Genomic DNA, 13,555 nt, shown 5'->3' with positions numbered 1-13,555 from the left:
ACCGTAATAACCAATCAAAATATTTTCATATTGTCAGAATTTTCGGCCCTAGAGAGGTTCAAAAATACTTTTTTTAATCTACTGCGTTTAATCTATACCTACTATTTCTGCTTCGATTGTGTCCCACAGAATTCGACCATAGGACCTTCCTACAGAGCAGGTTAGACTGAAGGCTCTATTACAATCTCGTCTGTTTTCTTCTTTGCAAATGGAACTTCAAAAAATGGCTCTGAGCACTATGGGACTCAACTGCTATGGTCATAAGTCCCCTAGAACTTAGAACTACTTAAACCTAACTAACCTAAGGACAGCACACAACACCCAGCCATCACGAGGCAGAGAAAATCCCTGACCCCGCCGGGAATCGAACCCGGGAACCCGGGAGTGGGAAGCGAGAACGCTACCGCACGACCACGAGATGCGGGCATGGAACTTCAAAAATGATTCAAATGGCTCTGAGCACTATGGGACTTAACATCTGAGGCCATCAGTCCCCTAGAACCTAGAACTACTTAAACCTAACTAACCTAAGGACATCACACATCCATGTCCGAGGGAGGATTCGAACCTGCGACCGTAGAGGTCGCGCGGTTCCAGACTCTAGCTCCTAGAACCGCTCGGCCACTCCGGCCGGTTCATGTGTGTGGTATCAGTCGTTTCGGACATTTCCACAAGGACGGGCACCATTCATGACTCTGCAGCAGTATGTAAACATGACGGAAGAGGGATTTCGACATCAGCCGCAATCGGGCATTGAAATAAATCCAGTGCCGAGAAGTGAAAATTTGTGCTCGGTGCTCGAACCCGGATTTACCACTTATCGCGAGCGGTTTCCTTAACACTTTTGGCCATCTGAGCACGTTTCCCGACCAGCCAGGATGCCCACACGTCACCCAATACAGACACAGTGTCCCTCCTCCATTATCCTCATTGCTCGCAGCCTCACCTCATTCCTGCAAGAGGTGGAACGAAGAGTGCATGCGCACTGAAGGTATCATTGTTTGCCGTCAACGCGCATGTATTTATATGTGTGGTGTCAGTTATTTCGGATTTCTGTCAGTGTCCGGGTAGTAGAATCGCTGCAGTACTGGGTACTGAAGGTGAAGCAATACGCAATTAATCAGGCGGTCACGGTGGTTGGCACACCAGTGTGTAGTAACAGGTAGGTGGAATGTTGTTACGCGGACAGGCCGTCAGTATCAGGGAACACGATGTACAGGGCCAGGCGATGCCGTCCGTCGCGGCTTCACCGGTGGATCACAAAGTTGAGGGCTGTGTCGACAGCACAGACAGCCCTCGGTCGTTGCGGTCAGATTCCCAATGCGGTTCCAGTGCTTCTCCATCCAGTAACACAAGCAACAGCAAGCCCGCGTCTTGTTACGTCATAACTACTGTGCGATCCGTCACACAGTAACTCTTCCGCTGTTATCAATTTTTCCGGAGCTTCTAGCCAATTACGCGCAATTACACCACCTTGGCGAGGTTCGCTGGCGGTGTGCTTATCTTGTGAGATAGTGTGCAGACCATGTTTCGACTCAGTTTACTACACAGAGAGGTGACAGAGGTCTTGGGATGGAGATATATACACACAGAAATGGAGACAGTACAAGAAGTGTAAAAGGGCAGTGCTTTGTCGGAGCGGTATCATTTCTTCTCAAGTGATTCATATGAAATGGTTTCCGACGTGATTATGGTCGCACGACGGGAATTAATAAACGCGCAACGGTAGTTGGACCTAGACGCATGGGCAATTCCAGTTCGAAAATTGTTAGAGGATTCAATGATCTAGGATCCATAGAGTCAAGAGTCTGCCGAGGACGCCAGATTTAAAACACCAACTCTCACGACGGACAAGACAGTGGCCGAAGTCTTCCACTTGACCGACAGCGGCGGCATTTGCGTATGGCTCCAGTGCTAAGCAGACAAGCAACACTGCACGAAATAACCGCAGAAATCAATGTGGGACGTACAACGAAATGTATACATTAAGAAAGTGCGGCGGAATTTGGCGTCAATGGGCTGTGGTAGCAGACTACCGACTCGAGTGCCTTTCATAGCAGCACGACACCGCCTGCGGCACCTCTGCTGGGCTCGTGGCCATATCGATGACTGAGACGACTGTAAAACCGTGGCCTGGTCACATGAACCCAGGTTTCAGCTGGCAACAGACGATGGTAGGTCTCGGGCGTGATGCAGACCCCACGAAGCCATGGACCCAGTTTTTCAACAAAAGACTGTGCAAGCTGCTGATGGCTCCATAAATGGTGTCGTCTGCATTAACATGGAATGGACTGGATCCTCTGGTCAAAATGAAGCGATCATTGACTGGAAATAGTTATGTACGACTACCTGCAGACGATTTGCAGCTATTCACGGACTTTATGTTCGCAAGCAACGGTGGAATTTTTATGGATGACAGTACGCCATCTCACCAATTTGAAGAACATTCAGGACATTTTGAATGATTTCACCACCCAGATCGTCTGCAATGAATGCCACTGAAGATGTATGTGGCGTAATCAAGAAGTCGGTTCGTGCACATAAGTCCTGTAACGGCAACATTTTCTCAGTTATGCGTATATAGAGGCAGCATGGCTGAATATTCATGCAGGGGACTTCCAACGACTTGTTTAGTCCATGCAACGTCTAGTTGCTACACTACGCCGGGAATGAGGAGGTCCGACAAGATATGAGGAGGTACCGCATGACTTTTGTCTCCTCAGTGTACACTGCCTGCACAAAACGTGAAGCACCCAGCAGACGTGGTCGGATGATAATGTAACTTCAGGCACGCACCCGTCGTCAGGATCGGTTCTATCACAGTCACGTTACTTCTTTCAGTCCTAGTTTTAAGTGACCAGAGCAGGTAAGGAGGCGCTGTGGTGCTATTAAATAAAACACATTATACGTGTGGAAGATTTTTCCCAGTTAGTGAGGGTACAAAAACTACAGAAGGACGCGACAGCTATATGCAGTGAGGTGACAAAATTCACGGGGTACCTCTTAATATCGTGTCACACCTTATTTTGCCCGACGTAGCGCACCAACTCGACGTGGCATGGACTCTACAAGTCGATGGAAATATCGAGCCATTCTGCCTCTACAGACGTGTATACTTGCGAAAGTATTGCCGGTGCTGGATTTTGTGCGCGCACTGCCATCTCGATTATGCCCAAGTCAGGTGATCTGGAAGACAAATCATTCCTTGAACTGCCCAGGATGTTCTTCAAACCAATCGTGAACAATTGTGGCCCAATGACATGGTACATCGTCATCCATAAAAATTGCATCTTTATTTGTTTACATGAAGACGATGAATGGTTGCAAATGGTCTACAAGTAGCCGAATATAACCATTTGCGAGCACAGTAATTCAGATGGTCCAGAGGACCCAGTCCGTTCAATGTGAACACAACATACACTGTTACGAGGCCACCGCCAGCTAGCACAGTGCCTTGTTGACAACTTGGGTCCACGGCTTCGTGGGGTCTGCGCCACACTCGAGCTCTACCATCGGCTCTTACCAACTCGAACCAGGAGTCGTCTCACCAGGCCACGGTTTTCCAGCCGTTTACGGTCCAAGCAATATGGTCACGATGGCTGCTGGTGATGTATTACGCTACTGGCCATTAAAATTGCTACACCAAGAAGAAATGCAGATGATAAACGGTTATTCATTGGACAAATGTATTATACTGGAACTGACATGTGATTACATTTTCACACAATTTGGGTGCATAGATCCAGAGAAATCAGTACCCAGAACAACCACCTCTGGCCGTAATAACGGCCTTGATACGCCTGGGCATTGAGTCAAACAGAGCTTGGATGCCATGTACAGCTACAGCTGCTCATACAGCTTCAACACGATACCACAGTTCATCAAGAGTAGTGACTGGGGTATTGTCACGAGCCAGTTGCTCAGCCACCATTGACCAGACGTTTTCAATTGGTGAGCGATCTGGAGAATGTGCTGGCCAAAGCAGCAGTCGAACATTTTCTGTATCTAGAAAGGCCCGTACAGGACCTGCAACATGCGGTCGTGCATTATCCTGCTGAAACGTAGGGTTTCGCAGGGATCGAATAAAGGGTAGAGACACGGGTCGTAACACATCTGAAATGTAATGTCCACTGTTCAAAGCGCCGTCAATGCGAACAAGAGGTGACCGAGATGTGTAACCAATGGCACCCCATACCATCACGCCGGGTGATACGCCAGTATGGCGATGACGTATACATGCTTCCAATGTGGGTTCACAGCGCCAAACACGGATGTGACCATCACGATGCTGTAAACAGAACCTGGATTCATCCGAAAAAATGACTTTTTGCCAATCGTGCACCCACGTTCGTCGTTGAGTACACCATCGCAGGCGCTCCTGTATGTGATGCAGCGTCAAGGGTAACCGCAGCCACGGTCTCCGAGCTGATAGTTAATGCTGCTGCAAACGTCGTCGAACTGTTGGTGCAGATGGTTGTTGTCTTGCGAACGTCCCCATCTGTTGACTCGGGGATCGAGACATGGCTGCACGATCCGTTACAGCCATGTGGATAAGATGCCTATCTCGATTGCTAGTGATACGAGGCCGATGGGATCGAGCACGGCGTTCCGTATTACCTTCCTGAACCCACCGATTCCATATTCTGCTAACAGTCATTGGATCTCGACCAACGCGAGCAGCAATGTCGCGATACAATAAACCGCAATCGCAATAGGCTACAATCCTACATTTATCAAAGTCGGAAACGTTATGTTACGCATTTCTCCTCCTTACACGAGGCATCACAACAACGTTTCACCAGGCAACGCCGGTCAAATGCTGTTTGCGTACGAGAAATTGGTTGCAAACTTTCCTCATGTCAGCACGTTGTAGGTGTCGCCACCGGCGCCAACCTTGTGTGACTGCTCTGAAAAGCTAATCATTTGCATATCACAGCATCTTCTTCCTGTCGGCTAAATTTCGCGTCTGTAGCACGTCATCTTCGTGGTGTAGCAATTTTAATGGGCAGTAGTGTATTAGTGTCGATCGTCTGCTGCCACAGCCCATTAACGTCCGATTATGCCGCACTGTCTTATCGGATAGGTTATTCGTACGTCTTACATTAATTTCTGTGGTTACTTCACGCAGTTTTTCTTGTCTATTAGCACCGACGACTCTACGCAAACGCCACTGTTGTCGGACGTTAAGTGAAGGCCGTCGGCCAGTGCGTTATCCACGCTGAGAGCTAATGCCTGAAATTTGGCATTCTCGACACACTCTTCACATTGTGGATCTCGGAATATTAAATTCCCATAATATTTCCGAATTGAATATCCCATGTGTCCTGTTGCAGCTACCACTCCGCTTTCAAAGTCTGTTAATCCCTCGTGCGGCCATAACACGTGGGAAACCTTTCCACAGGAATCACCAGAGTCCAAGTGGCAGCTTCGCCAGTGGACTGCCCTTTCATGCCTTGTGAAAGTGATACAGCCACCACGTGTATACGTGCACAACGCTGTCCCGTAACATTAGTCAGGTCCGTGTATATCAGCAAAGTGGAAGAAGTTTACCAGTGAGTACAGTTACAAAAACTTTAGACAGACCCAACAGCTAAATACAGTGACTGGTCTAAGCAGACAGTTAACAAGTGCTCCCGCAATATTGTGAATATGTTTGTTAGAGCATCCTTGAAATGAATCCAAGGACTCCACAACTGCATGGCTTACCCATATTCTACAAGTCAGTACCGTCCAGTGGTACCTGCAGTGCTAGCTCCAGTACACAATATTGCCAGGAGGCAGATCACCATCTTGATGAGAACAGTGAATTTCACAGGGAAATATAGCATTAAGAGCAGTTTCGGTTTACTTAACACGTTAACAGATGCTAAGATTACAGCAAATGGAAGTTAGTCTCTTTGTATGTGCACAGCTTGTTCACAAGCATTCCCTTTTCAAGACTGTGTAGATACTGTGTCTCTATCATTTTATTTACGCAACACTAATCGAGAAGAACAGCTGAGCATATTTAGTACAGTGGAATGTTATTTAAGTCAAAATTATTTCTGCTTTCAAGAAGCCTATTATAAGCAAACAGATGGTCAGGCGACGGGTTCATCCTTATTCCTCTTGCTAACAGGGAAGTGCGTGGACAAGTGGGAGACCGATTTTCTTACCATTGAACCATTGCCAAACCATGTTGTACATTGGTACAGATATGTCGATGATGTTCTCTGTATATGGAAAGGTTGCAAAAGTCAACTCATAAGGTCATGAAAAATATGAATCTACAGCACGCTAGCACAAAGATCAGTAAGCAGTTAAGCCGTCGGCATACGGACCGTGCATCCGAACGTTGAGCGTTGAGCGTGCCGAGTTTCTGACGTCATAGCGTGGAATAGCACGTTCTGGCGTGTCAGATATTCTGAGCTTGCGTCTGAGCGTTGACCAATCAGAATGAACAACGCCACCTACGTCACATGCACAACATCTGCCTTCAGCACAGAGGCGCCATATTGGCATTCATTTCCAGCCTAGATACGTATATATGCCGTTTCTGAGCACCAGAAAATTCAGAATCATTCGAAAACCCGTTGTTAACTGTGTGATTGGTTGCAATAAAATAATGAGAAACATCTTATTCGTGGCAAAAATGTTATTGTAACATGCGTGTTACGATGGTATGCCATCTGAAGGCAACGACACACTGAGGATCCAGCAAAACGGATTGTTTTTGGCACAGTTTGTTATAATTAAATTTCAGTTAGTAACACAGCTACGATCAAAGCTTTTACCACGTGTCACCTTATAGGATTGGTTAATACATGTTTGTAATGAGTTTAGCGCAGTGAGTAGCGTTACCTATTCCAAATGAAATGCGTGAAATCAAAGCTTTTACCACGTGTCACCTCATAGGATTGGTTAATACATGTTTGTAATCGGTTTAGCGCAGTGAGTAGCGTTACCTATTCCAAATGAAATGCGTGAAATCAAAGCTTTTACAACGTGTCACCTCATAGGATTGGTTAATACATGTTTGTATTCGGTTTAGCGCAGTGAGTAGCGTTACCTATTCCAAATGAAATGCGTGAAATCAAAGCTTTTACCACGTGTCACCTCATAGGATTGGTTAATACATGTTTGTAATCGGTTTAGCGCAGTGAGTAGCGTTACCTATTCCAAATGAAATGCGTGAAATCAAAGCTTTTACCACGTGTCACCTCATAGGATTGGTTAATACATGTTTGTAATCGGTTTAGCGCAGTGAGTAGCGTTACCTATTCCAAATGAAATGCGTGAAATCAAAGCTTTTACCACGTGTCACCTCATAGGATTGGTTAATACATGTTTGTAATCGGTTTAGCGCAGTGAGTAGCGTTACCTATTCCAAATGAAATGCGTGAAATCAAAGCTTTTACCACGTGTCACCTCATAGGATTGGTTAATACATGTTTGTAATCGGTTTAGCGCAGTGAGTAGCGTTACCTATTCCAAATGAAATGCGTGAAATCAAAGCTTTTACCACGTGTCACCTCATAGGATTGGTTAATACATGTTTGTAATCGGTTTAGCGCAGTGAGTAGCGTTACCTATTCCAAATGAAATGCGTGAAATCAAAGCTTTTACAACGTGTCACCTCATAGGATTGGTTAATACATGTTTGTATTCGGTTTAGCGCAGTGAGTAGCGTTACCTATTCCAAATGAAATGCGTGAAATCAAAGCTTTTACCACGTGTCACCTCATAGGATTGGTTAATACATGTTTGTAATCGGTTTAGCGCAGTGAGTAGCGTTACCTATTCCAAATGAAATGCGTGAAATCAAAGCTTTTACCACGTGTCACCTCATAGGATTGGTTAATACATGTTTGTAATCGGTTTAGCGCAGTGAGTAGCGTTACCTATTCCAAATGAAATGCGTGAAATCAAAGCTTTTACCACGTGTCACCTCATAGGATTGGTTAATACATGTTTGTAATCGGTTTAGCGCAGTGAGTAGCGTTACCTATTCCAAATGAAATGCGTGAAATCAAAGCTTTTACCACGTGTCACCTCATAGGATTGGTTAATACATGTTTGTAATCGGTTTAGCGCAGTTAGTAGCGTTACCTATTCCAAATGAAATGCGTGAAATCAAAGCTTTTACCACGTGTCACCTCATAGGATTGGTTAATACATGTTTGTAATCGGTTTAGCGCAGTGAGTAGCGTTACCTATTCCAAATGAAATGCGTGAAATCAAAGCTTTTACCACGTGTCACCTCATAGGATTGGTTAATACATGTTTGTAATCGGTTTAGCGCAGTGAGTAGCGTTACCTATTCCAAATGAAATGCGTGAAATGGCGGTGGTCCGCGTCTCGCCACGTCTAATTTTTTTCCCTAACATTCGCATAATAGGTTCTGATGCTTTATTATTACTTTAATGTAAGTATATACTATAGTATTTGATGTTATGTAAATACAAGTTCACCTTTTTTTGAGGAGTGTGTTTGTTCGATTAGCTTAATCTACAGGATAGCTTGCGCTACTTGTAAAACGATATTTTGCTCCTTTTTCTTTTACGTTTGGTAATTCACATGTTGTAATTCACATGTTGCGAAGATTTTGCTACTGGGTAGGAACAGTGATCAAGTAAAAATGACCTTGGGGTTTTGCTAAAATGTGAGAATGATGACATAATGCTTATTTTATGTGGAGAACTACTGCAAATTTGTATTGCACTGTTTGTAATACAACTTTTATAAGCATGTGTCCTTACTTATTGGACATGGTACTTTTCTTTTCGTCTTAAAACATGTACAAAGACGTGGCTGGCGTAAGGACAATGGAAGAAATGTGCGTTTTAATAGAGTTAACGCCCACCCGTTTAGTAAACAGTGTTTACGAGTTAGAGGAGCTAGAAACATCCCGCAGCTGCCGCTGGAATGCGTTGTGATCGCGTATACCACGTTGGGGCCCACTTACCGTATGCACAAGTCGCATCATTTCTGAGCGTTCAGCAGCACGTTGACCTCGGCACGCTCAGCGTTGACGTTCGACAGCAGGGTCCGTGTGCCGACGGCTTTAGGGTGCTCCAGCATTATGTTCCGAGACATCAGCTTACAGATAGAAAGTAGCAACCATAAATTTAAAATTCACTGAAAAGACTCTTTACTGACACATTAACCCCAGTCTACAAAGCTGCAGAGTTCTACCACATGATCCATCGTCTCCTTTCTATCCTCATGTCCCGAGAACACTGTGATGTGGAACTCAATACAATAGAACTAATAACTTCAAATAATGAATTTTATTCCAACATTATTGACAGAAATCTCAGTAAAAAACCTGAAGAAGTTCCCGGTGAACAATATACAGAGGGATAAAAAAAATGCATCCACCGTTAAAAGTCCATAACTGGAAAACTAATTGATGGAGTTGTCTCATCTTTGGTAGTGTAGTAGATAGTAGTTCCGGCAATCGCCACACAAGCGTTGTATTGCGTTGTTTTGTTTTGTCAGATGACAGTCGCCAGATAGTCAGTGTTTTGTTCTAAGTAGCACCTAGTTACTTGAGTAAACATGGCTGGCGCAAGGCTTACATTCGAAGAAAGGAAGTCAGTTTTGAAGTGGTATTTTAAGTACGAAAACATTAATGAGGTTCAATGGCAATGGCGAAATGAGTATCAAAAAATGGCTCTGAGCACTATGGGACTTAACATCTGTGGTCATCAGTCCCTTAGAACTTAGAACTACTTAAACCTAACTAACCTAAGGACAGCACACACATCCATGCCCGAGCAGGATTAGAACCTGCGACCGTAGCAGTCGCGCGGTTCCGGACTGAGCGCCTAGAACCGCTAGACCACCGCTGCCGGCAAATGAGTATCAAACAGAGCCACCGACACGTTTAACGATTCGTCACATTCGAGAGAAATTTGAAGACGAAGGCTGTGTTAAAGATGTACGATCTGTAACAAGTCCAGCTAATTCCCGTCGTGTGTTACAACAATTCACTCGCTCATCACAGAAATCTGTGAGACAGTGTGCCCGTGAAACTGGAGTGAGTCGCTCAAGTGTTCGGCGAATTTTGAAGACAGCAAAGTGGAAGTGCTACATCCCACGTGGCCAAGCGGTTCGAGGCGCTTCAATCTGGAACCGCGCGACCGCTATGGTCTCAGGTTCGAATCCTGCCTCGGGCATGGATGTGGGTGATGTCCTAAGGTTAGTTAGGTTTAAGTAGTTCTAAGTTCTAGGGGACTGATAATCTCAGATGTTAAGTCCCATAGTGCTCAGAGCCATTTGAACATCCCACGATTGCTACGCGCAGTGAACGAGGACGATCCAGATCGTAGAATGGAGTACTGCGAGTGGTTTACTAACATGGTGGCATCGATGAAGAGTTTGCAGAGATGATTGTGTGGTCCACTGAGGCCCAGTTCAAACTCAGTGGTACAGTAAATCGCCACAGTTGCATCTACTGGGCCGCCGAAAATCCGAACGTCCCTGTAGACAAAGCCGTGAATTTGCCAGGAGTAAATGTGTGGTGTGGGTTGTCTTACAGGGGCTTGAATGCGCCATTCTTCTTTGACGGCACAGTTACCGGGGAGGTGTACCTTCAGAAGCTTCAGACATCCATTTTAGCTGCCATCCGAGACTTGTATGGAGATGATAGAGTTTACTTTCAACAAGATGGTGCCCCAGCCCACTACCAAAATCGTGTTAGGGCGTATCTCGACGAAAATCTACCAGTAAGATGGATAGGCCGTAGAGGCGTGGAGTATCCACCACGTTCCCCAGACCTAACTACTCCGGACTTTTACCTGTGGGGAACACTAAAGGACGTCGTTTATCGACAAAAGCCACGCACACTGGATGAACTTCGAGAATCCACCGTACATTCACGTGCAAATATCCAACTGAACACTTGGCAGTCAGTAGTTCGTGCTGCAGTTCGGCGGCATCGTTTGTGTGTGGATGTTAATGCCGACCATTTCGAACACGTACAGTGATATCTTTAAGTTGGACTTTAAGCTGCAGTTTCACCAAAAATGAGACAACTCCGTCAATTAGTTTGTAAGTTATGGACTTTTAAACAGTGGATACATTTTTTGGACCCCTCTGTATATGTAGAAGGAAAATGAAATGGTGGAGTCTACCTTTCATGAGGAAAACTTGAAATGGATAATCAACATTTTAAAAGTTTTCTACGTTCCTCAGATAGTAGGTAAATGTCTGTTCAGTTCGAAAGGTAAAGAACCAGACATCATTAAAAGTGGAATTCGTAACGTCACCTACCGGGGCTGTTAGTCCTGCTATAGTGAACAGACTGGGAGGTCAGTCTCCTCTGGATTCAGAGAGTGCACCGACGTTGGACATTATACGCATTCTTTGCCTCGCACAGCATAAATGAAAACCACAAATACATAATATGTACGTACAAGTCCTACAAATAAAAGGAAAGGCTGCAAAACTCACTCAGTTAGAAATTTTAGAAATTAAGAAACAGATGTGTGTAGCCCCATACATATGACTGAATGAACAAACTCAGTTCAATTATTCATCTCTAGACAATACTGCAACTCCTATATATCAGAGAAAGCTTGTTTCCTTCATCTAAATAACAAAAAATTCCATTACAGTGCATAGATCTACTCCAACGTACGTTTAGTCATAGTTATTGTAAATGCTGTACTTACCAGTTTCGTACTATTGTCCTAATGAATTTTCTAAAAAATACGTAATTTGTCAAAACTGTCAACAAAGACAACTTTTACAGTTTAAGTCAAGAATCGATAGATTTAGAAAGCTGACATGTTTGCCTTTGCTTCATTGTCATCTTTGGGATCAGTTATTTACTAGAAAGTGGACTTAAAATCCAACACTTTGGTTATCGAAACCAGGCTAAAAGATTGTTTTACTTAGTCAATCAATTATAAATGAGTTCTTTCACTAGAGTGATAATCTTTCATCGTTTAACTAGCTTTATTCATAATTCTGCTCTAATAGTTGTAAGTTCATGACCATGGACGCTGTTGTTAATAGCAGCCCCGTCTTTTCTTGTCACTGCTGAGTTCCGCCAAAGATGGGAGGAAACTCACAGATGACATACCGACGAGTTAAAATTCCATAGAGCGGCTGACACAAGTATTGCGGCGCTGCCAACGTTAACTCGGCTGCCATTTCCACGGCCGCAGGCTCGTCACTTCCTGGTTTTCATTAAGTCTGGGGAAACCGACGCATCCCCATAATTTCTGTTTTTGTTCAGTAAATTTTTTATTATAACCTTATGGTGCCATTTCTTTCTTTTGATGCTCAATGCATCTGTTTGTAATGGTCACAGTTACGGTCTTCCAAGTCCAAAAATATCTGAAAGCTCAATATGACAGTTCAAGCTGACAATGCGCTACTGATGTGTTGAATAGTGAAAAAGTAACAGATCTGTCGAAAGACATTTTGAAACTTCAAGCTAGTGGTAAAGTAACTCAATATTCTCGGAAGATAAGGAAATTGGTCTGGCCCCATGTTTTTATTCTGCTAGTGCGTATAGCTACTTACCAAAGTTTGTGAAATTACCTCATCCAATAACAGTTCATTGCAAATACTGAGAATTTCGTTATTTATAAACAGTGGCCATATTTTTACAGCAAATGAATTTGGGAAGAAAGCGCGTTGTGTGTAACAAAAATGTTCACCTCAAACACTATTTTATCCACAGAATAAATCGTTTATGTGCATCTAAATCTTTTGAGTTGACAGTTAAAGTTGCAAGACGACTACATACCAATTTTTTTAAAGGTTACAGAAAAAATTACAAAAGCAGAACGTCATTGAAAATATTGCAGAAATGAAATGTCGAAGTAAACATTGTAGAAGTGAGATATCAATAAAGCATTGTAAAATGCAACTACAATGAATTACTTGTTTGTCTTGTAAGTCATTATTATTATTATTGCACTACTTGCGCTAATTACTTGTAATACATATTTTTTCCAAGATATTATCATTGATTGTAGTCTGATTTTCTAATTAAAATACAAACAAAAGTACAAAATTTCTATGATAATCACCGTTTCTGTTAGCTAAACTTCGCATCGTTTGGAAGATTACTACATAATATTCATGTGGTAACTACTGAAATTGCATAGATTTATTTCCAATTTGCCAGTAGCGGGAAGTTGTCGTGAGTAGACGAACATGTTTTGAGTCGTCTTGCAGTTTTTCGATTAACATTTTACTTATAGCTGCTATTTTTACACAGAAATCGCTGATGTTTACTCTTTTTTGAGAAAAAATAAAATTAGCATGAGCTATTTGCAGGTAGTTATAGGTTCATAGATGTGTGACAAAGCACACACAGACCACAGAAAAAGTCGCGGACGGGAAATCGATTTGCTTCAGACATGGAGGATGCATAGCCACCCTCTGAAATTTAAACTTGTTGTGACACGCCCTCAGGACAGTGTGGCCTCGCTGATGGTGCAATAAAATTTGCGACCGCCGGTACAGCAAGACCCAACGGACCATCTTGGTAATGACTTTACTCCAAAGTTTCATGTCAGAAAGCATAAAATTAAAATTTAAGGTGCTGAAGTTC

The sequence above is a fragment of the Schistocerca cancellata genome, chromosome 10, assembly GCF_023864275.1.
Source record: "Schistocerca cancellata isolate TAMUIC-IGC-003103 chromosome 10, iqSchCanc2.1, whole genome shotgun sequence".
In the NCBI taxonomy this organism is placed as follows: domain Eukaryota; kingdom Metazoa; phylum Arthropoda; class Insecta; order Orthoptera; family Acrididae; genus Schistocerca; species Schistocerca cancellata.
The sequence above is the reverse complement of the archived record's forward strand: the minus strand, read 5'-3'. Positions refer to the sequence as shown.